The following is a 22,285-nucleotide window of genomic DNA, read 5'->3' on the forward strand; positions in this document are numbered from 1 at the left end:
GTTCCAGCCCAGCCAGCTTGTTTGCGCCTCTGACTGGTAACTCCCACAGAGTCCCTGTGGGGTTTCTGGTTCTCACAAACACCTGTACAAAAGTCTTGGACTTGGGAGGAAGTGGGATCAGAGCTGAAATACCAAATCGCACGTGAATGTTGAGCTCTCCTGCCAACGATGTGCTTTTGTTGCTTCCCTACTGAATGTTAAGCTTGTGCATGAAGAAGGAGCAAGGCAGGTCTTGTTTTAGGAGACGTTATCTAACTGCAGGAATGCCTCAGACTAGTCCAGCTGGAGCACCTGACCCTTAGTTTAGCTTAATCCAGTGCTGTTTAGTTGAAATAACATTTCTTTCTGGATTGAGCTGACTCTGCTTGAAACAGAGACGTTTACACTGAGCCTCCAGAAAGATTGTTCTTGGTATGCTAAAGGGGACATCTGTTCCCATCTGTGCAGTTCAGCAGGTGTAAGATATTTCAATCACCACGTGGATCAGCATTTAAAATAATTCATTTCTCTGTGATATTTCCCTCCATATTTTTTTTAATAATTATTTTTAAGTGCTGGTTTCAATGAAATGGAACTGTAGGAAAGTAACAATTTTTTTTTCTTTGTAACTTTTTAAAAGTTGATCCATTTACTGTTCATTTTAAACTAACAAAGGAATTATTTAGGAATTATTTTTCAGAGGTTAAAACAATTGAGTAATGTTGTGCAATGAAGAATCACTTCCTGAAGAATTAAAATACAACTTTTTAACACATTAACATACCTGGAATAACTAAGGCATGTGATGTAATTAAAGCATATGATTAAATTGCGAAACACTGAACTACTTGGCAATGTCTTGTCACATGTGCGAGGCCATTTACTGAACACACTGGCTCAGCCTGCAATAAAATTAAATTAATCAAGTAGGCAAGTAACCAAATGTTCCTGCTGCCTGTAGAGTAGCAGGACTTCATGTTCCAAAGTAAATTGATTCAAATTGTTCCTTTCCAGTGCAGGATGGGTAGGGGTGGGAAAGGGTCTACATGCTATTGTTGAAGGCTTCATGCTTTTGGAGCACTAAAACTTTCCCTCTAAAATAAAGAAAGAAAATGGTATTTTCCATGAGTGCTCCGTTAACCCTGGAAATAGCGTTGCTGCACTACATTAAGGACATTCTTTTGTGAATAGCTCTGCTGGTCAGGATAGTTGGAGTGCCAGGAGGAGAAAATGCTGTGGGTAGAGGTGCTGTGCAAGAACATGTTCTGTGCAGATGGGGTTTATTTTGTTGGTTGGTTTGTCTGGGTTTTTTCTGTTGCCATAAACCTTGCTCTGAATTCTGTGGGCAGCAGTTAGATCATCGGGGATGGTGCAGCTGGAGCGTGACTCACCTGTGATCATACAGTGGGCAGCAGTTCTGGTGGCTGGGCGGCTGGGTTACGGTACCAGGAAAACCAGCTGGTTTCAGTGATCAGTCCAGCAGTGCCTTGTAGCCACAGTGCACCTGTATGCTTTCACTGCAAGGAACGGTCTGTTTGGGATCTAGGCCAGAAAAGACCCTGGAACTGGAAATCTAGAGGAGTGTGAAAGGCTGTTATGGGACAGTGGTCTGAAGCAGGGTGGTGGCCAGGGCGAGGAAGGAGATGCTGAGCTGGAACCCTTTTGACACGGAGGAGGAACCTACCTCTGTGTGGTGTCTAAGTGTAACACCGATTTAAAAATCGTTGTGAACTACATGGACATGACCATTTGGATGTTATATTGAAAGGACTGATTTGCTTGTTAGCTCTTCCACTTCATTTGCCAGCCTCCAATACTGGCTGAGTATCACAGGTAATGCAGCTGGGCACTGAGTGAATGAATGGTGATACAAGTTGGAGTAGGCACCACTGGCTGTTAAGGACACTGGTAATTCAGAAAGGATTAGCCAAAACCACCTAGCAGATGAATGAAGGCCACTGCCAAGAAGGAAACAGCTCACTGTGCACCTGGCAAAGCATTGCAGCTTAGTCACTGATAGTTTCTTCAAGTATTCCCCCCCACCCAGCCTCATACGCCTTTGGCTTTTGAGAACAGATTTATGCCAGCTGACCGTTGTTACTGATGCTTGTAAGAGGACAGAGGGACCTTTCTCCCCAACTTTGTGAAATCCTGAAAGCACCCTGAGCAGAGAAGTGTTGCCTTACTGTTCCTTATCCACGTCAAGGCAATTTTCTGTCACTTCTTTAAAAGCTCTCTGCTCTTGTAACCATGCGGTCCTTTTACCTTTAGGTAAAAGCTAATAGCTAGTAGAAAGCTAATGAGTGATCTTGCAAGCGGAAATTACGGTCTGGCTTCTTAGAGAAAGTTCTTATGATGCAACAGTCTGTACTGAAACTGCATGATTACTTCTGATCTTATCTGACAGCAACCTGTAAACAAAACGAGGCATCATTTAGAGACCTGTCCTGTAATTAGTTCAAGGAAAGATATGTAAGAGGTCTCAGTAAGGGACATGCAATCATGTATCCAAAAATGATGGTGGCTTTCTCTTTTAGGGTTTTAGATTTTGAAATTAATTACCCTAATTTGAAAGCAATTTTCTGGGGATTTGTGAGCAGGCCATGTTCCTGCAGCTAACCGCTGTGTGATTCACCCTCTCCGCTCCAGGCAGTGGGAAGAAGTGCTCTTTGCCTGCTGGGAGACTGTCTGGAGCTTCAGGCTGCAAAATGTGCTGTAGTGGCAGCTGAGTCTTGGATTGGATCCTTATCCTCAGGTGCACTGTAGCAAACTTCATGCACTTGTGAGGGTGGCTGATCTGGTTTTCATGTTTGTTTGTTTCAGCAAAGTTTACAGCTGTTTAAAGCTCTCCAAACTTGTCCTTATCTGCTGTGGACTGGAGTGTTGTGTACCCTGTCCGTGCTCCCCTTCTTCCCTCGCCGTGCTCCAGTCGCACTGCCGATGCTGTGGAGGTGGTAGCTGGGGTGCTGGTTTGGGGCTTGGCTATGTTTCCCCATGCTGCTGGAATTTCCCACTGCCTGTTTAAGGCTTGTCGTGGGCCACAGTCAGGCTCTGGGGACTGAAAGATTGTTACCAAATGCATACCTAATCTGAAAAGTTGTCCCTTTTCAGGGGTAAAGAACGACTGAGTAATAGTGCATGACTTTCTACCACTGTAAAGCTGTACCCCATACAGAGTATAGCAGCAGGAACATACACGCCTTGCCCTGGATTTGAATAGATAGTTTTGGAAAGAGGGAATTTATCCACGTGTATAGAAATAAAACGTGGAAGGGGGGAAACAGAAATTACAGTCTATATCTGATCAGAGTTTCCAAGATTCAGACCCAAACATCTTCCCAAAGGTTTGGAGGAAAATGGCAAAGCTCTGGATCTGTCTGGCCAAGAAGGGAGTATGTATAGCTAGCACATTTGATGATAAACTGGAATGCTCAGGAAATTAGACTTTATTCTTGATTTCAAAATAACCTTTCTGAATAGCTCCCAGACTAAACCGAGGTTTTTTGTGGCTTTGCAAAATGGGAAGGGTTTGGGTGGCTCAGGACTGATGCTAAATGTGGAATGTTTCATTTCAACTTTCAGAAGGAAGAAAGCATGCCCTTGGCATGCAAGTGAGCAGAATTCAACACTGATCAAATGATGGTCCTGTGAGTATTTAGTGGTTTCACATTGTTTGGTCTGACTGAATTCTCAGGCAGTCAAGATACATGCCATCCATACTTCCAGCTATCATTTCTGACGAATTTTGTATCTGTCATCTGCTTGATTCCCTTGGGTGCAGGTCAATCCAGGGACTAGAAGGGTGTCTAGATCCCAGAGGGGATTGCGTCACTGCTGCCTGTGGGGTCTGTTAGGCTGTTTTATGTGGCAACTGTCCATAACTTTCCGTAATGGGCTCTTAGCCCGTTTTCTTAAAATGTGCTTTATGCTTCATGTAACAAACTTTTGTGCTAGATTTAGCCAGTAGATTTTCAAGAGAATGCTGCTGCTGTGTAGGGTGGCTGGGCAGTGCCTTTCATTTGCTTTATTTCTGTCGGAAAGACTCTTCACTTCGGAAGCAGTTTCTGCCTAGCAAGTGTTCCCAGCCTCATTTATCCCTGTCTTGTATGTCAAAAGCCCTCTTGGGTTTCTGGGGGCTGCAGATTTTGATGCTGTCTGGGTAGGAGCTCAAGAAGCTCAGCCTAAGTGTATGGCGTATCCCACCCTTTGCCCGACCTTGTGCTTATGGGGTGAGACTTACTCCCTGTGACTAGTGGTGTGCAGTGGTCTCATGCCCTTTTATGAAACTTCTGAAGAGAAACCAAGAAGTCATTGTTCCTTTTTGTGATGTCTTTCTGACAGCTCCCCCCAAAGTTCCTCTTTCTCTCAATTCCTTTTTGCTCTTCTGAGAGTTTCCATTGCTCTTTATCTGCCAGTTCCAACAAAATGTGGTGGTGTTTGGTTTTTTTTTCTGTTTTGATGAATAAATTATTCTCAAGAATAAAGAGCTGTGCTTTCAAGAGCTTGCAGTTACATGAAAAAGGCATAGGTGTGGGGTTTTTTTGGTTTGCCTTTTAGAAAACTGTAGCCTTAAAGAAGCATCTCACAAGTGACAATGCGGAAAGAGGCAAGGTTTCCTTCAGCTGAATCAATATAGTGTATTTTTTTCTGACTTCAGAGGCAGTTCCTGTCTGTATATCTGCTTTGGGTACTCTCTGGATGATGATTTTGTTTACTGTTGATTAACCTCTGAAGACAGAGGTATTGCAGAGTAAAATATCAACATGAAATATGGACTTTAATTTTTCATTCTTCACTGTGCATTTCTTCTTCTGGCATGTGCTCACTGACTCTTAAATCAGTGGCTTTACTTGATTCTGGAGCACTCTATTAAAAAAACAAATAACTAAGCTGATCCTTAGATTCACTTACGTGAGGAGTCCTGGAGACATTATTGTTAACTGATGTCAGTAAAAACGTTTGTTGAATTAATGCAACACTGACCAATATTAGTATTTCTAAAGTGGATGATTTGAAGCTAGTTGGGACAATGACACCTGGTCTGGAAGACAGATATGATCTAATTTGGGTTACTAGTACTACTTTGGAGTAGAGACCTCAACACCTGTGAAAATAGCTCCCAGTAGGTGCCTACTTATTGCCATAACCTCTAAAAAGCTTAGTTAGCCCTCTTACTGCCTGTGAGTGTGTGTGAGGTTCTTGCTGGCCATAAGCTGAGGTTAAACTTTTGTAGGCTGTATTGTGGTAGATGATGGGTGAAATAAAGCTATCTCACTGCTCTTCCTCTGGCCCTCTCAAGTACCTAAACATTATTTGTTTTTCCTTTAGCCAGTATGCCAAGCAATATGAATTCTTGTAATAGCTCCTCATAAATGAGATACAGGCAAGAAGAACCAAAATGGATCAAAGTACATGGGAAGTTCTTGCATATTATGGGTGTGGTTGACAGGTATTTCTGTTTACTCTTCCATGTCTGTCTCATGGCCTTTCTCTCCCACTGTAGTTATGATTTGCTTTAAAGGGTTTTGTGCCATCTGGGTTAGAGATTCCCTATGTGAAATAATTCTTTTTCATTGAAGGACTGGATCATCTAATGCTGTTAATCTGTTACTTGTAGAAATATCCCTACAATGAAATGTTTCCGCACAGATCAAATTTCTTTGCAGCTCCATCATTCAGTGGACTCAGGTCCTCAACTTGCACCTACATTGGGAATCTCATGATTATTTGAACTCTTCTTTGTTACTAAGCTCCTGCACAGGGACAAGAACTCCCTGGTACATACACAGTTACAGGCTTCTCAGAAAAGCAGGCTAAAGAGGGTATTGCTGCTAGAAATCATGGAAAGCACAGAGCCGGGCTAGTGGCTGGCAAAGAGATGGGTGATACAGGGTGCTGCCTGCTGCTATGGAGGGATGGGCATCACAGAAGCAGTAACTGTAACTGTCTCTTGCTTCCCAGCTCCAGCCAGCCACCAGCTGTCTGGCTCAGCAGGGCTCTTGGTGACTTAAGCAAGAGCCTGTTTTGCCTGCATTCAAGCTGGGCCTGCTTGTAAATGCTGAAGCAGGCAAGTGGTCTGACCTTGGCTCTCTGCCTAGCACATAGGTTATCTCAGCAGTGTTTGATCTCTCCACTGCTTACAGTTGGTAAGTCTCTGAAAGCTCATGAGTGTGATCCCTTTCTTTGTTCTCCATCCCACGCGTACAGTGTCTTGGCAAAGTGCAGCTGAAGGTCTGTAAGCCCTAGGGGGGATATAGCTTGACAATAATCGATTTACTGAACAAAAAGCAAGAACAGTATTGAGCATTTATACTGTGAAGCTCCAATGCAAAAAAAAAAAAAAATCTTTTTAAAACTGTCAAGCTGTCAGTATTTAGTGTAATGATTTCATAAATGTTTGTGGTAATGGCTTTAGCTGTGTCTTGCTAAATATATATTATCCATTGTACAAGTGTGTGTTGTTTCTTTTCCACTTCAGTCAGCGGTTATCTTTCACACTGAGGCAGGATTATAAAACCCCCTCGGTAAATGTCATCAGTCCAAAGAAGGGAAGAGGAAAACTCCCTCCCTTTGAACTTTCAAATTCATGTAGTGGATAAAGCCCAGTCACAAGGGAAAGGGAAAAAGGGAAATTCTGGGGTACTTTCCTAGGAAGCAGAAGGGAAACTATTTCAGGCTCAAAAGACCGCTTTGAACTGATAGCATAGTCAATAAAATGTCTTTATTACTTTTGTTCAAAGCCTTGTCTAAGAGGAAGTATAACACACTGACACCAGAGAATTTCCATTCTCCAAAATTACTTTCCACCTCAATACTGTGAGAGCAGGGAAAATCCTGGCCTGCAGATGTTTATTTTTGCAGGGAACAGTTGCCAGCAACAGGCTCAAGGACTACCAGTTGCTTTTCTGGATTGTGAGTCCTCTCTCCTCTTAGCTATTTCTAATTTGCACACTGTAGAAACCACCTTTCTTCAAGACCAGGTGATGTTAGTGATACATATACACGATTCTACCAAGATAAAATAGTCAGTTTATTTTTTCTCTATCAGACCTGTTACTAGGCAATACATCTCCTCCCTGATGTGTAACCCTACGATCAGTTAGATCCATATTTCCTGACAAGTGAGAAAAAGAAGAAATTTGGATGAAGTTCAGAAAATATTTATTATTGCCTTCTAGGAAGGCGTTAAGTATTCATCAACAAAGCGATGAGCCTCACAGGTAAATGAGGCCAATTAGTAGCCAGTGCTGTTGTAGTTGTTGCGTTGGATGTGGAAACACTGGGAATGGTGGGTCTGAAAATGGAAGCTCAGGATGCCAGGGTGAGAGGAGGAAAAGAAACTGAGGTTAACCAAGGTTGGCACAACTTGCCTTGGCTCTTCCCCAGAGAATGTTAGCTTGTGACCAAACTGACTGAGCCCTGAGCCGGGCACCTTGCTTGTGGCTTGTACACCTAGAAGACAAACCCTACATTACTGGCTCCTCTAAGTGACAGGAGCTCCCTGAGTCAAGTCCTGGGTTTTTGTACGAAGCTACAAAATGCAGTGTATAAAACATGGCTTATAAGCAGCTGTTCATCATGAAGTCTTTATAGTCCTGGAACAAATCCTGGGTCTGATCGATGATATTAATTAACTCACTGATGTCACAGCTACTGAACCGAAAGAAACTAGTCTCTGCTCTGCCTGAGCTGTTGTCTCTAGAGTATTGCTCTGTTAAAGCAAAAGTGAAGGTATCTGGGTTTTATTTGTGGTTTGTTTTCTTTTAATGATTATAAACAGACCTACAGCTGCAGTTTGTGAGAACTTTTTGAAGAGGGAGGAAATGTTTATAGAACAGCTTTCCCAGAGAGTGATTCACAGCATGTACCCAGTACCACCTGCGTCCTAACAAAGTATCGCTGATACTCCTGCATGTTCTGGATCACACCTTTTCTTATGCAAGGAAAACCAGGTAAGTTTTGAGTGAATATAAGTAACTAAGAAAAAGAGGAGCTATTCTCTTTTCCGGGAGCCCATCTTGGCCTTCTCCATAGTTACCTAGTGAAAAGCACAAAGTACTCATGGAATTCTTTGTACTAGTAAAAAGATTGAGTCCTAGTAGTTCAAAGACTCTTGAACCAGTGACAAAAGTAAAGCTAACAGTTGCCAAATACAGTGCAAGCTTAAACCCACCCCCGCTCCTCACAATGGAATTGCCTTCCCAACCCCTGCTTTTTTGAAAATATTTAAAAAGCTGAAGCCTATACGGTCTTTTAAACCTAGCTGTTCTAGCATCAGAGCAGAAAGTTTCTAGCTGTATGGCTGTATTACAAGCCTGAGAATGTTGACGTCCAATTAACTTTCTGTCCATCAGAGATGGACGCAAGTAGGATCCTAAATAGGGGTCCCTAAAAGTGCCTGTAAGCACTCCATTTTTTTCTTCTTTTGCTAAGCTGAAAATAATTGTTCCAAGTGGAGAACAGTCATACACAGAGTTAATGGGATGTACATACAATATACAACACAGTTGTGTTGAGATACTGAAGTTATTTTGCTCAGGTGTTGGAGAACTGTAGGCTATTGGCTTGATAGCTGACATAGACTTACTGGCTGTCTGAAGCAAATATCTTGAACAATCTAATTTTGTAAGTAGGAAAAAGAAGAGTGGGGACCATAAGCACTCCCTGTAGGCCCTGTACTCTGGAATGTTTCTCAGTCACCTTAAAGCTCTCAGATTTTGTTGTTTAATACTTGGTTCATATCCAGTTCAGCCAAATTATTTTACAATCTGAGCTGCCCATCTGAAATATCTTAAGACTGATTGAATCCTGTCTCATTCTTGTCCCATCAGCCAAAGTACTTTTTCTGTTAGTGCAATAGCATTCCTTTATTTTTTTTAGCTCCATCTGTAATTGTGACCACACAGGGAAGTGCTGGAGGCTTTTCAAAGAAACAGACTTGGGGTTTGGAAGCAAAGAAAGTAACTCCTTTTTTACAAAGCACTGTGAAAAATCACTTTGTGTTTGCTTCCTATAGATAGGTTTCTATTCAGAACTGTAGCAAAAGGAAGAGGTGACATCCTTCCGCTTACCCTTTTCTGACAACAGTACCCTATTCTTCCTATGGCCATGTGTATGTACAACTAATTTGCATGTGTTGCCTGCTTTCTCCTTTAGGTATATGTGGGGATCTTACTGCAAGTTATTTCATTATTGTTAACTGTACATGTGTCTTGGGAGAGAGGGGTGTGTGTGTTTTCCTCTTTCTGTGGTGGTTCAGTGTCTTGACTTTCCTCTTGGAGACTGTAGGACTTCAACAGAGTTTCTTGTGAATGATTTTTAGGTGAGGGCTGTATTTGGCTGAAGTGCTGCTCTTCCAGAATTGGAAGATGGATCCTCAGCTCTGTTTGGGCTATGTTTTTCAAAAAAATCCAAATCCACCTCCTCCCATTCCTTCTCTTCCCCTTCCCCCAGTGGACTACTTTGCAGTAGAAGGGTCTCTTCCCGTGTAAGAAAGTGGAGGAGCAGTGTGAGATGGAAGCCACAATTTCTTTTGCTGTCACATTTCGTACTGCAATGTCTTTCTGTGACTTCATTTTTATATTACAAATCAGCACTGGAAGCCTTGCAAGCTCTCATCTTCAGGGCATAACTGATCTCTTCTCCCCCCCCACCCCACCCTGCCCCTTCTTCTCCTTTGACATTCTGCTCCACAGGCTTATGCACTAACATATTTTGAACTGATAATGTGTTAGACTCCATGCACTTCTCAACAGTGACTCTTAACAGCTCTATTGCAGCTGAGGCAGTGAGAAAACAAGCTTAAGTGTTCAGACCCAAACTCTGTTGGATTCAATTTCTGTTCCAAAGCAATAGCTCCTGGTAATGGGGCAGTAATGTTGCCTCAGAGAAGTTTAGAGCTGTTAGAAGCAAAAGCCAGCAGAAACCACTGTCCTAAGCCTAGGAAAACCTGAAGAAACCACTTTTCAGGTGTTGGACTAGACCACATGATTCCTCTTCTCCCCTGTAGCACAGAGGTGACTTGTGCCAGAGATGGTGGTGTGATTGAGCCATGCAATGTGGTGATGGAATAGAGGCAATGCAATAGGACGAAGAACTCCAGGAGCATGCAAGATGTAGTTAAGGATGACCTGGGCTAGTCTGTAGTGGCAACCCAGTGCTAGGGAAGGCCTGAGGTGGAGCTGTAGGAGCTGATTCTGAAAAAACAGGTATATTTAACTTATGTACCCCTCGCCTCTGATCCTCAAAGTTAGCAAATGCTAACTGCTATTATGACTTGGGCAGCATTTGTGTCCCTGCTCTGGCTTTGCTCCTAATCGGCTCATGTAGGCAGTAAAGCTTTACTTTGTGCAGGACTACCAGGAGTTGTGGATGCTGGGGAAGTACAAGTGCAATGTGTAAGCGTGGTCACTATCTGAGATACCCATGCTATCCCTCAATAGTGTTTTCTGTTGTTAATGATGGAGATGAAGAACCAGGCTAGATTTGTATGATCCAGCAGGGCACTTCTTATCTGGGTAAGAGCTGCTGAGTGCAACTCTCATGTGTGTCTTAAACACGAGGAAAGAAATAACTAGGACAGAGAGACTAGGAAGTCCAGCTGATGTTACTAAAACAGCAATACAGATGATATTACAAAGGATGCCTGAAGAAAAGAATGTTACTAGCAGTCAAGTTGGAAATGTTTTGCATAGGATGTTGAATTCCCTGGTAGAACGAGTGTGTCAAAGGAAGACAAACTGTTCTTCCATAACTGCTGGAAGAAAACTGTCCAAAAGTGCATGGAAAGGGCAAATGAATTCTGGCATGGATTCTCTGATTTCTCCTACTGTTAACACTTTTGCTCTCTAACACAGATTCTCTGGACCCTTACAAGAGCTGTCTTTATAGGGCTGTCTTGGTTTTGTCTTCTTTTTTGCCTTGAGAACTGTGCTAACAGAATCTCCTCTGGGCTTGCCTTTTTTTTCTTTTTTTTTTTTTTTAATAGTCAAAGGGCTGCAAGGCATGTTGGAGAGAAGAGGGAGGAAGTAGGCAAGTGCTTTTCTTGATCACATAAGCCTTAATTTTCTCAAGAAATTAGTTTGTGAAATGTTAATTGCATCTTCACCTGACTGGTTGATACTCATCTTTCTGGATTGTGAGACAACAGAAAATCTAAGCCAGTCTTTGAACTTAACAAAATAAAGATAGCAACCCACTGTGCGGACTGATTATAGCTCCCAAAAACTATGTGGGAGGTAAGTCCTAAAAGTTGCTGGTTTTCAGATCATCTTTAAGTTGCTTTTTTAAGGTGATACAGTTCAGTGATAGTGGAGCTCTGGTAGCGAATTGCCTCATTTCCTCAAGGGGAGCTTACTTCAGTTGTAGCTGTCTAACCCTTTCACCCATTACTATGTCTAATACCAGAGAGCAGAAAGCTTGTCGCTTGAGAGTAGAACATACCTGCAAGGAAGCTGTAGAATTGAGAATTAATATCTGCAAGCAACCAGACAGTGTCAAGCTTATGAATGCTGTCCAGATGTCTGGTGTTGTAGTAGCACCTGATGGTCGCTTGATAGTGTGGGCAGTGGGGTCATCTTGAGGGTTGTGGTGGAGATCACTTTAGATATGGCCCTGGGCCCAAAGAAAGTACCTTAGTGATGAGTCACTGGATCAACTTTGTACAACTTTGCTGTAAAGGCAACTTTCTGGCCAGGTAGGCAGGTTAGGAAAGCAGTGCCTGGACAGCTGTTGTCATCTCTTTTGTGTAACCAAGAGTCCAACAAAATTAACCTTTCTTCGTGACAGAGATGCTGTACAGAACTCTTACATGTTTATGCTGTTTTAAGCCTGTTGATAGGTAAAGACTTGAAAAGAAAGAGGAGCAGCTTGTGCAAAACCACAAGCTTTCATGCTGTGAAATGGAAGGTCAGTCAGACCTCTCTGCAGTCCTACGCTTTCAATATAGGAAACCCCCTGTGAAAGTTTAGGTAAACTTAGTTTTACAGTGTATTTTCAACTGGTACCAAACTGGAAGTTGAGGGTGAGAAATGCACATCCCAAATAAGGCTTGCAAATTCAGCAGGGCATTGCACTGGTCTGCAGCTTGGTCTCTAGGCTTCACCTTTCCCCATCGAGGAGGTAAGCTTTGTGACTGGATTAGGTTGTCAGCCTCGGGAACGACAAGTACAGTCAAATGACTTTGCAAACAATGAACTGATCTAAAGCAAAATCATCTGAAATTTTGTAGGGACTTAGCCCTTTGTGACGGGGCTCTACACGGAGCCCTGGGTTCTGCACACAGCAGCCTCCTTCAGGCACAGGAGGCAGCCTCCTAGGGTACTGGTCTGCAAGGAGCAGCTGGAGTGCGAGGAAGCAGCAGTTGCCAAGGTGGAAGGATCAGCAGCTGCTGTTTGGGGGCAAGGGTGGGAGAAGATGGGGACAGTTTCTCTGCCGCCTTACTTTACCCTTTCCCATCCCTTCATCCTCCCCTTTGCTCTGTAGTGGCGGGTGTGACCGAGCCCTTTCCTTTCCAAAACAGCAGCATATAGCTTCAGTAGTGCTGTTGGGAAGTCTTGACAGTGCTTTAGCTGAGGCACCCCTCGTGTGACAACTCCCTGCTCCCACCACACACACTTATCTCCCTTGAATGCCTACTGGTTTCCTTCCATTGACTAACATGCTGTGAAATACCTTCTGATGGCATCTCACGTTAGGATTTTTTCCCTAGAATGATCCATGCCCAGTAGCTTCTTCTGCAAAGGCTGAACAGGCTGCAGCACCACTAGTAGTTCTGGGAAGTTGGAGGAGCTGGTTCAGTCTCTACAGTGCCATAACAGATACAAGCTCTTCTGCACAGTAGCAGGTGCCAGTGGGCACATCTATTTCAGCACCCTTCAAGCTCTTGGCTTGCGCACAAGTGATGAAGTTTTGTATCATGTGGATAATCGCTGTTCTTTGGAAATCCAGGAATATGTGGGTTGGAGCATTACAGTGATTAGGTCTGTGCCACTGATTTTGGAAATGCTATTAAGCATATGTGTTGTACAGCAGCAAACTGCTAGTTGGGCACATGATGTACCTTGGAGTATAAAGGGCACAAAGATGTGCCATATTGTTCCAGCAACATAAAAAAAAATAAGTTTCAAGATGTACAGGAGTGCAAATCTCTGATAACATCACCTCAGAACTCTGCATCCTTGAATATCTTCCCCAAGAATGTCAGAGAACCAATTTAATTTGGGAGGCCACCCATAACTGAGGAGATGTTATGACTATGTAGTTGTAGGGCAATGCTCCTCTGTCAAATGTTCTCTCAAGTGTTTCTCTGTCCACATATCCTAGAGCTGTGACATAAATGTTGGGGATCCTAGTTGTGATAATTCTTAAATAATGTTCACTCTCAAGATTTTCTGATAGTCTCTGCTTTAGTGTTCTGTTAAGGTGCATATTTACCCAAATCGGAGACAGAGGCAAGATCTCCTTAGCTTTATGTCATACCATGCTCATTCTGAGAACTCTAAACACCTGTGAATAACCTTGCTTTCTGTAAGTGAGAGCAAAACATGTGAAATACCAGCTGAAGGGACTGAAAGTGTTTCTGTACATGTGAGAGATCATTTTTTGTCTTTGGGTTTCTCTAACTAAAACGTCCTGTTACAGTTGTTTAAAAAAAATTACTTCATTCAGTTGTTGCAAGAGATCCATTTAAAATCATAAACCAAATACTTTAAAATAGTATTTATCTATATGCAGAGTATAGAGACAGGACCATAAATGGCTACGTTATTAGGCACCTTGTAGTATGCTGTGGATGTTTGGTTGGGGTTGAAGGGTTGTCCAGTCTTGCATATCTCAAAGTACTTATGAGTGTTCTTCTGATACAGCTAAAACCTCCTAAACCACAGTATTATTCAATGCACATCTGTTACCACTAAACAAGTGTTTTTTTGCTTTGCCATCAGATTCTAGGGAAACAGAGCCTTCTAGACAGATGTCTAACAAAGCTGTGGCCAGAAGGATTTTTGTCACTGTAATATGCCCCTTGCTTTTAGTCTTGGCAGGTGTAGCAGCTAAGCAAGTCTTCCTACTGCTGCTGGGAAGAGACGTGCTCCCTAGGCCACCCCTGTTTCCCACAGCTGAGCTGCCTGAATCCACTGGAGGTGGCCAAAGCCTGAGTTCTGAGTGTTTGTGGTAATGTATAACAAGACTTGGGGCCCCAGAAATGACTAAGCTCGGAGTTAAAACTATACAGAAACTTTGACTTGGAAAGACAGGATTCCTTTTCTCATTTGTATTTGTTTACTAGTAAAAAGAGCTGATGTGTTCAATGAGAACTTAAGTTGATTGTGTTTTGGTGATGGGAATGTGGAGACTGCCCACTGCTTACCCAAACCTGCATCTTGCCATTTTGGTTGGGGAAGTGGGGAGAAGTGTTTAACAGGATTTGCTGCGCAGCCTACTGCATACCTAACTCTCACAGGAAAAGGGATGTGATGTCCTCAGAAGAGTACCAAGCGCTAACTGATTAACTGTGGTATTGTACTTAAGATGTCTGGCAGCCGCCATTAAACTGAGGACTCGCTATAATGCAGGCAAACAAAATATTCTCTTTGAGTCTTTAGAGCACTATTATATGGCATTAAACGTAACGGCTGGTCTTTTTGTAGACACAAATGTCTGCTGTTTGTGAGAGTATGTAATGGAACAAGCTCTCTTCTTTTTCTCCTCTTGCTGACACCTTTGTGGAGAGTTGACTAGTAATTATTAGGTGTGATTGGTACTGCACTTTAACCGGTAACTGTGAAAGTAGAAGCTTATGTGTTGAACAAAAGGGAGAAATCATTCACAGAAAGCACTCAAACTATGTAAACTTTAAATGGCCTAGTTCTGAAGCACTTCCTCTGAGCACTCATGGAAATTCTAAATGTTAACATGCTGATCTCATGCCTGCAGTTCAAAGCCCTTATGTTCCCATCCTACCACCAGATGGGATTTGAAGAGCCTCGTTAGTTATGTATCTTACAGTGCCTCAGATTGAGGACCTCAGAGCTGACCTTGGCACTTCTAGGATTGTTTATTTAGAAGACTGAAGTAAGAGTGCCGTGTGTTGGTCTTTCATAATCTTTCATTCCAGTTGTAAACAGTCATTCGGGAGATGAAGTTGAGTGGCAGCTGGAGAAGGACAATGAACTCATTAGAGCAGTTCTGAAGTGGAACAGAGCGGTTTTTGGAACTGAAGAAACCCTATTTCTCAGCATTGTTCGGGGGAGGCAAAATACCTGAGGATTATCTTTGCAGCTGTACAGCACCCTAGGCTCTGGAGCTACCCAAGATTAAATACCTGGTTTAGGCCAGGGCAAGTAAGACACGAGGTGATTCTGGGCTGCACCTTGCTGGTAGAGCTGATGGTGGTCTTGGCCATGACTTGTGTTACTTCAGCTGTGCCCTGTTTCTTACAGCTGCTCCACTCCAAAATCTCCTGTATCACGGGCTGCAAATGCAAGAAGGGTTGGAGCAGACACAAGGACTATTTCTGGATAGAAACTTGTTTATGCCTCTCAGCATAGAAGAAAAGTAGGGAAAAGGGGAACCAAGACAATAAGAGGGAATTCTAATCAAGGCTATCCTAACTCGGATCCTTCTCTCCCTTCTTCTGAGGTGTGGAAGAGATCTGTAGTTGGGGTGAGGTAGGGACACACTGCCAACCATGTCAAACCAGCAGGGTTGCTCTTAGATCAGCCCGTGCATGTCACTGCATCAGGATCAAGATGGCCAACTTCGGCTGCGAAAGCAGTATCCAGAAGATGCCTGCAAATTAATATAGGGGCTTCCTACCGCGACCACCATAAAACTTGCAGCTGTAGTGAGGTACTCAAAGGGTGAAACTAATTGTGTGGAGAATAATCTTTCACAGAAGTTTCCCATGAGGAAATTCAAAGATCCCCCAGCTAGAGCTGTCACACAACCCTGATAGCTCTTCAATTAGGTATTTTGTTTGGGTTTGAGAAAATTAAGGCTTCCTCCAGACTGATGAACAGACACTCCATATCATCATCTCCTCTCACTTCTTGGGTTTTACAAATGCCTCTGGGCACCTTGCCCCCACCCCTCCACCCCCACCCCCCTTGGAAGTCCCAAACACGTATTTCTGGGGGTTGGAGTGGGGGGTAGAGGGGAGGAATGTGGTTATTAGGTGAATTCCTTCGTCATAGCTATTTAAGAGAGAGTTCTTCTCTGGATAGTAAAGTACATTTGGGTTAAAGAAGGAATTGTCACCTTTCAGGAAGTAAGAATTCATGGTAACTGCAAGATAAGTGTGTTTTGGGTGCAGTTCGGTGTCATTTGCACTGTTTGTTTGTGGTAAGAAGAAAAGGAAAAAAGAAGAAAAAGACAATGCCACCTCCTCCAAAGATGGGTAGCTGGAACACACTGAGTCTGCAGATGTACACGGCAGTCAGTTTACATGCATGCAAGGATGCAGAAGGCAAAATGCAGCAACTCCCTGTGCACCCTGTAAATCTGCTCTTTCAAAAGAACAATCAAGTTTAAGCTGGGCTGCCTCAGCAAGGGAAATGTGGGGAGTTCTGGATTCTCTTCCCTTTCCTGATGTAGACATAAAATAATCCTCTTCACAGCAATAATGTCAAGGATCTACTTGGCTGTAGCTCGGAAAGCTCTCTAACTGTGGTGACAGCTGACGTTGCTCTGGCAAGGCTACTGAGAAAGGAGCTGAAAGCAAGTTTGTTTTTACAAAAAAACTTCTGGTTCAGAACTTAAGTACATGGCAATGTAGAATACAGGGGAACTTGGATGTCAGGAAATGACGAAGCCAGTGAAGAGATTATACTTCAAAGGTGCTTAGTCAAGAAATACATTTGGACCCTATAACTAACTTTATTCATAAACTGAGGAGCAAATACCAGTCTCCATCTCCTTGTACCTTATCTTTCCAGCAACCTTGCAGGGAAATTGTAAGTGAAATAAAATAATACAGAGACCTGCGTAGTAATATACACACAAGGAGGTGTGAGAGGAAAACACCTGTGTGCAAAACTAAGTTGTAGAAATAATTTTAAAAATTAAAAAACGCTGGTGTTATCTGGATGAATAATTTGCCTGTTTTCTCCATCCTCCCCACTCTTCATTAAAGTTGTAACTCTTCAATTACACCAAGCAACAGGTAAATTTCATCAGCTCACTTCATTTATAGAAAAAAGTGAAATGGGGGTGAAACTTTACTAAACTGCAGTAACTGAAACCAAAATACTTGAAACAAGTCCTTGCAAATGACAAAGTCCTGTGGTTTCATACGCTGCAGGTGCTCTTTCAGGATGCTACTGAGTGGTCTTATTGTTATGCTGCCTTAATGCCTGCTGTTCGGTAGGTGGGCTGGGTGCCTAGGTGTTAACTGATTCTGCTTTCCAGGAGTAGATTGCTGTATGGATCCTGTAGTCATAGGTTTTGGTGTAAGCTCTTGATGCCCTTGTAGATCTGTGCAAATGGCAATTTGCTCCTCTTGGAGCCTTGCTTGCGCATTGTCCTCTCTGCTAACAGGGCAAGTCTTTTGCTGAAAGGGCACAGTTGAGCCACCTCCACTTACACTAAGAGTAAAGGGTCCAGAGGATGTGGTAAAGCAAATCATACATGAATATTTTGTATACCTACATTTTCTGGAGTTTAAACACAAGGCTGACGACATGGGTTCAAGGTCTCCCTCCCGGACATGCCTGCAAGAAGATGGACACTCAGAGACTGGCTGAACTGTGGCAGTATCTGTTGCCGAAGCTGGTGCTATGTTGTAACTAGAAAAGCCGTGATGGGCTGAGCTTTTCTGCTGTGTGTGAGGGAGTTTTTCTTCCCTGTGGTTGCTTTGAAAGCAAAACCAGAAAGTGGTAACCCACAGATGGAGGATTAAAAAAAGTACTTGGCTCTGGGACGTTAGGAATTCTTAACTGAAGCAAGAGTGCAGTCACATCCCTTGTAAGAAGTTGCATGACTTAACATGGGCAAACTCAAAGCAAGTCTTCTGTGCCTGGAAATTGCCTAGCGTGGAGTTCTTGAGCTATTTATGCATTTATTGTTCTTAAACTGTTGGTGCTGGGGGGCCGGGGCAGAGTTGTTCTGATCAATCTACATTCCTAGGGGCTGATAGGCACATGGAGACCTCTGCAGTTTAGGACTCGTATATATTCTAGTCCTTCTAGAATAGATTATATTTTCTCTAGTTTGTGTTTTTTCTGTAACTTTCTTTACCACTCATCTCTGACTAAGCAGACATCTTGAAATACATAATGACTAAGTGGTACACACTTTCTTCCTTCAGTCTTACTGGGCACTTCCCTGAAGGTACTGTCCTCGTGCCAGTGATTTATTTTATTCTATTTACAGATGACTTTATCAACTAGCATAGGGAAGGACTGGTAGAAAAGTCTGGTGGCTGGAATAGGAGTTTAGAAAAAAGAAAATACAGAGACAATAGAGGGAAAGGCAGCTGAGAGAAGAACTAAATCTGGAATTGGCTACAGCCATAAAATAGAGATTCCTTTTAGTGGTGCTGAAGGTGGCTGTAGTTTTATTTGTTCAGTACTCTATGTGAGCAGGAAGGAAAACTTGGAGAAAAATACCCAAACAAACAAAACAAATCCCAACCTCCTACTTTCAAAACAAAGCTCTCCTTTCCACCCCCAGCAATAAACCCAGTTAAAATCCCAAGTCAGTGTAAGTTCTGGTATGCCTCTGCTATACACCGCAGGTAGTAGGGCTGCCTCAGGCCAAGGCTGAGCAGGCACAGTACCCACGCAGCCCTATGCCGCGCTGACCTGAGCTCCTCTCCCAGGCCGGGAGCAGCAGAGCCCTGCAAAGCGTGATGAGGAGCTGCAATTAGTAGCTCCCCATCAGCACAGGGCATTCACTCCTGTGCAACACTACGTGGAGACTACAGCACTTCTCCAGACCCTGTTAACACAAGCACCGCTGCACCATGCCTTGCTGTGTGGTTAAGATGCACCTGAAGGTGCTGAAGTGCTGTCTTAAAGGCACATGGGCAGACATGAACTAAAATCAATGACTAGAAGTCCCTGAGGCTCAGATTCCAGGTAAATCTGCAGTGTGTGTACATTCCCCACGTGCCTCTGAAAATTGTCGGTGTTCAATGAGATGTTTCACTGAGTATATATTCGCATGCAGTCTGCGTGTGTATATATTTAATGGACTATGGCAGAAAAGTATCTTGTTCAGAGGATGGTTCATATTTTTTCCTCTCCTCCCCTCTTTTCTCTCATCTGTTGGAACAAGGCTCTGTCCATTGACACGTGCCTGCTCTATCCCCTTGCCTGGACTGAACTGCCACCTTCTGTGTCTGTTTAGGAATGTTCAGCTTCCACAGGGGGCGGTGGGCTCTATAGGGTCATTGTCCTGAGTGGGAGTGAAGGCTGTAACACAGTTCAGAAAAGGAACGTAGCTAGAGGAGTGAAAGAAAGAAACCAGCTCAACTTTTTCAAAGGAGTCTTAAATGCTGATCATAGAAGCATAGAATGGTTTGGGAGGGACCCTCAAATATCATCTAACTGCCCTGCCTTCCACTAGCCAATACAGCTTCCATTAGACCAGGTTGCTCAAAGCCCCATCCAACCTGGCCTTGAAAACTTCCAGGGATGGGACATCCACAACTTCTCTGGGCAACCTGTTCCGGTGTCTTGCCACCCTCATCCTAATGAATATCTTTATGTCCAATCTAAATTTACTCTCTTTCAGTTTAAAACCATTGCCCCTTGTCCTGTTGCTACAGGCCCTAGTAAAAAGTCTCTATCTGTCTTATAAGCCCTTTTGAAGTGTTGAAAGGCTGCAATAAGGTCTCTACAAGCCCTTCTCTCCTCCGTGTTAAACAATGACAACTCTCAGCCTTTCTGCAGAGGAAAGGTGTTCCAGCACTGACTGGTTGTGCAGACCTCCTCTGGATCTGCTCCAACAGGTCCACGTCTATCTTGTGCTAGCAGTGAGCTGTAGGTGTCATATACAATGATAAGGTGGGGAACCCCCCCCTAAAGAGTTCACTGCACTGGGGTGTGTGTGTGACTGTTGGTTTTGGGTTTGGTTTTTTTTTTTTTGTTGGTTGTTTTTTTGATAATATGTAGGTTTTTTCTGTAGAAGAGTAAAATGTCATCCATATTTGTCTCATGCCCCTTGTCGCCCCCAGAGTGGCTTCTCCAGCAGACAAAATGTCAAGAAGTGGTGACTGTTCCAACAAAAAATCAGTTTCTTGAATGTAGTACGTACACCTATACAACCTTATTTTAGGACTTACACTGTCTCCGGTTATGAATCGGAGCCTGTTTTGTAGTGTTCATCTTGGTAAACATTTCAGAGGCTGATCTGCATGACAAGAAGAGGTCTGGGAGATGAAAATTTCCTACCACCTCCTCCCCCTTTCTTGAAATAACTAATTAATTTCTCTAGAAGGAAAAATCTGTGCTGAACTCTGCCTTTAGATTGCTTTCACTTGTATTATCAAGCAAAACTCAAAACAATAGGAAGCTTTTTGATTTCATGAAAACTGAAATCTACAGCTGTGTGGATTCACTGCTCACTTAGGATTCAGTTTTAGTCAACTGGTGAAATGCTTCTGTTGATGTAGCCTTCAGAAAAGTAAAATTGTCTGGCTCTTGAGGGATCTGAGTTGCAAGTTCATACAGGGGTCTGAGAAATTTGGCTTCATGACATCAGTTGCTTTGTACTTTCTCAAGGTGTTTCTCTTCTACACCTCTCTCCCTATATTATCTTGGTGGGTACAGTTCCTTCTGAAGAAGGGACAAGCTATCAAAAATAAAAATAGATATTTTTTTTAAATGGAGAAGTTGGTTTAAATGCCCTGCTGTAGGGACTGCTATGTACGTCTGTGGTCTGTTTAGTTTTTAATTTTTTTCATCTAACATAAACCTTCCATCAAAACTCAAAGGCAACAAATTCATCTGAAACCTACTTGTGCAACAGTGTCTTGTTATTGTCTTTTTCAAAGTCCACAGATACCGTGGTAACTCATAACTGGGGCAAATCCTCGTATGCAGTTGCTTGTCTTCTTTTTTTGTCTTTTCATGCTTTCACTTGATTTCTTCGCTAGCTGCAAACCGAGACCTCAGGTTTTGTGCAGCACAGGGGTTTTAGCTGCTATTACATGCTGTCAGTTTGTAAACAGCTACCTTCAGAGCCTGAAAAATTATATAGCGTTTTGGTGTGACTAGTATGTTGAGTGCCTTGCCTGAGCCTTTTCTCTTAGCTGACGTTTTGAAGCAGTAAGTGTGGTTGATTATTTTCAGCCCAGTGTTCATTCTCTGAACTTCACTAAACTGAAACTCCCCATTTGGTCACTGGCACTGGTGTGCCAGTTTAATGACTAAAAAGAAGCAAAAAGATAAAGAGCAAAAATAAAGGCAAAAATGTACTCCGCGAGTAAATTAATTGGAGACGCCTTTTGGGGTGTCAGGTGAAAGATGCCTTTTGTTATAGGGGTAGCCATAGCCTTGCTTCTCAGTCTAAGTGTGCCTTAGCTGGCAGTCAGGGAAGGGGAGCTGAGTTACAGAGCTGAGATGTTTTAACTGGTAAACGCCTCAATCTGTACTTTTCCCCTCCAGCAAAAAAGAAAGGGGGGGGGGGGAAGAAAACCAAACCATGATTGTTTCTTTTTCATTTTCCCCATGTCCACATCATCTGAAGCAATTGTAAAAGACCTTAGCCAAAAAGCCATAGCCCAGATACTGCAGTTTTAGCACTTTCTAGTATAAGACAGAAAACTTGATCTCTTACTTACCTGTGTGGAATCTCTCAGTATCCTGCCTGAATGTGCTGAGATTCAAACGTGCTCAGGAGCCTTTGCCTTGAAAGAGGAAGTGCAGAAGCCGGGCAGGATGTGGAGCAATGACTCAGATAGCAAAGGCTGCATTTCTTAACTAGCTGAGGAATAAAAGGAACCAGTGACCGTGCTGCTACAGTGTGCTCAGCTGACATAAGAACTTGCTAGCTACCACTCTACCAATAGTAAAAGCTCAGGAGCATTCAGCATTTCACTTTTCATCTTTCCCAAACTTTAGCTGCTTATGATAATGCAGCATTCTGGTATTGCAGTCCTTTCTAGGAGGACTATCTACCTTTTGTCTGATAAAATGTTTTACTTTCTTTGCACAAATGTGCCACTTGAAGATATTCAGAATAAGGATTTTGGTAATGCTTCTGAAATATCCCTTGCCTCTTAGCTCAAGCAGGCACTTGAGACTTTGCCTTTGCCTAAGACTCCCTGACCTGATGCCCTTCCACCAAGGGTACTTCTTCCTTG

The 22,285-nt window shown here is 43.0% G+C and overlaps 1 protein-coding gene across 2 annotated transcripts in view; it reads right to left on the reverse strand.

The window, feature by feature from the left end:
• The window catches only part of LOC119143644 (myelin-oligodendrocyte glycoprotein-like), a 33,917-nt gene extending 12,034 nt beyond the window's left edge, over positions 1 to 21,883 (reverse strand). The window contains exons 1-2 of one of the 2 annotated variants that reach the window (XM_037378103.1): positions 21,764 to 21,883; positions 17,626 to 17,687 (exon numbers count right to left, since the gene is read on the reverse strand). The gene's annotated coding sequence lies outside the window, so the exon portion shown is untranslated. The remainder of the gene's footprint in view (positions 1 to 17,625; positions 17,688 to 21,763) is intronic. The other variant, XM_037378104.1, reaches the window with a different exon arrangement.
• Positions 21,884 to 22,285: the final 402 nt, after the last annotated feature.

This window comes from Falco rusticolus, chromosome 2, assembly GCF_015220075.1.
Source record: "Falco rusticolus isolate bFalRus1 chromosome 2, bFalRus1.pri, whole genome shotgun sequence".
NCBI classification, from domain to species: domain Eukaryota; kingdom Metazoa; phylum Chordata; class Aves; order Falconiformes; family Falconidae; genus Falco; species Falco rusticolus.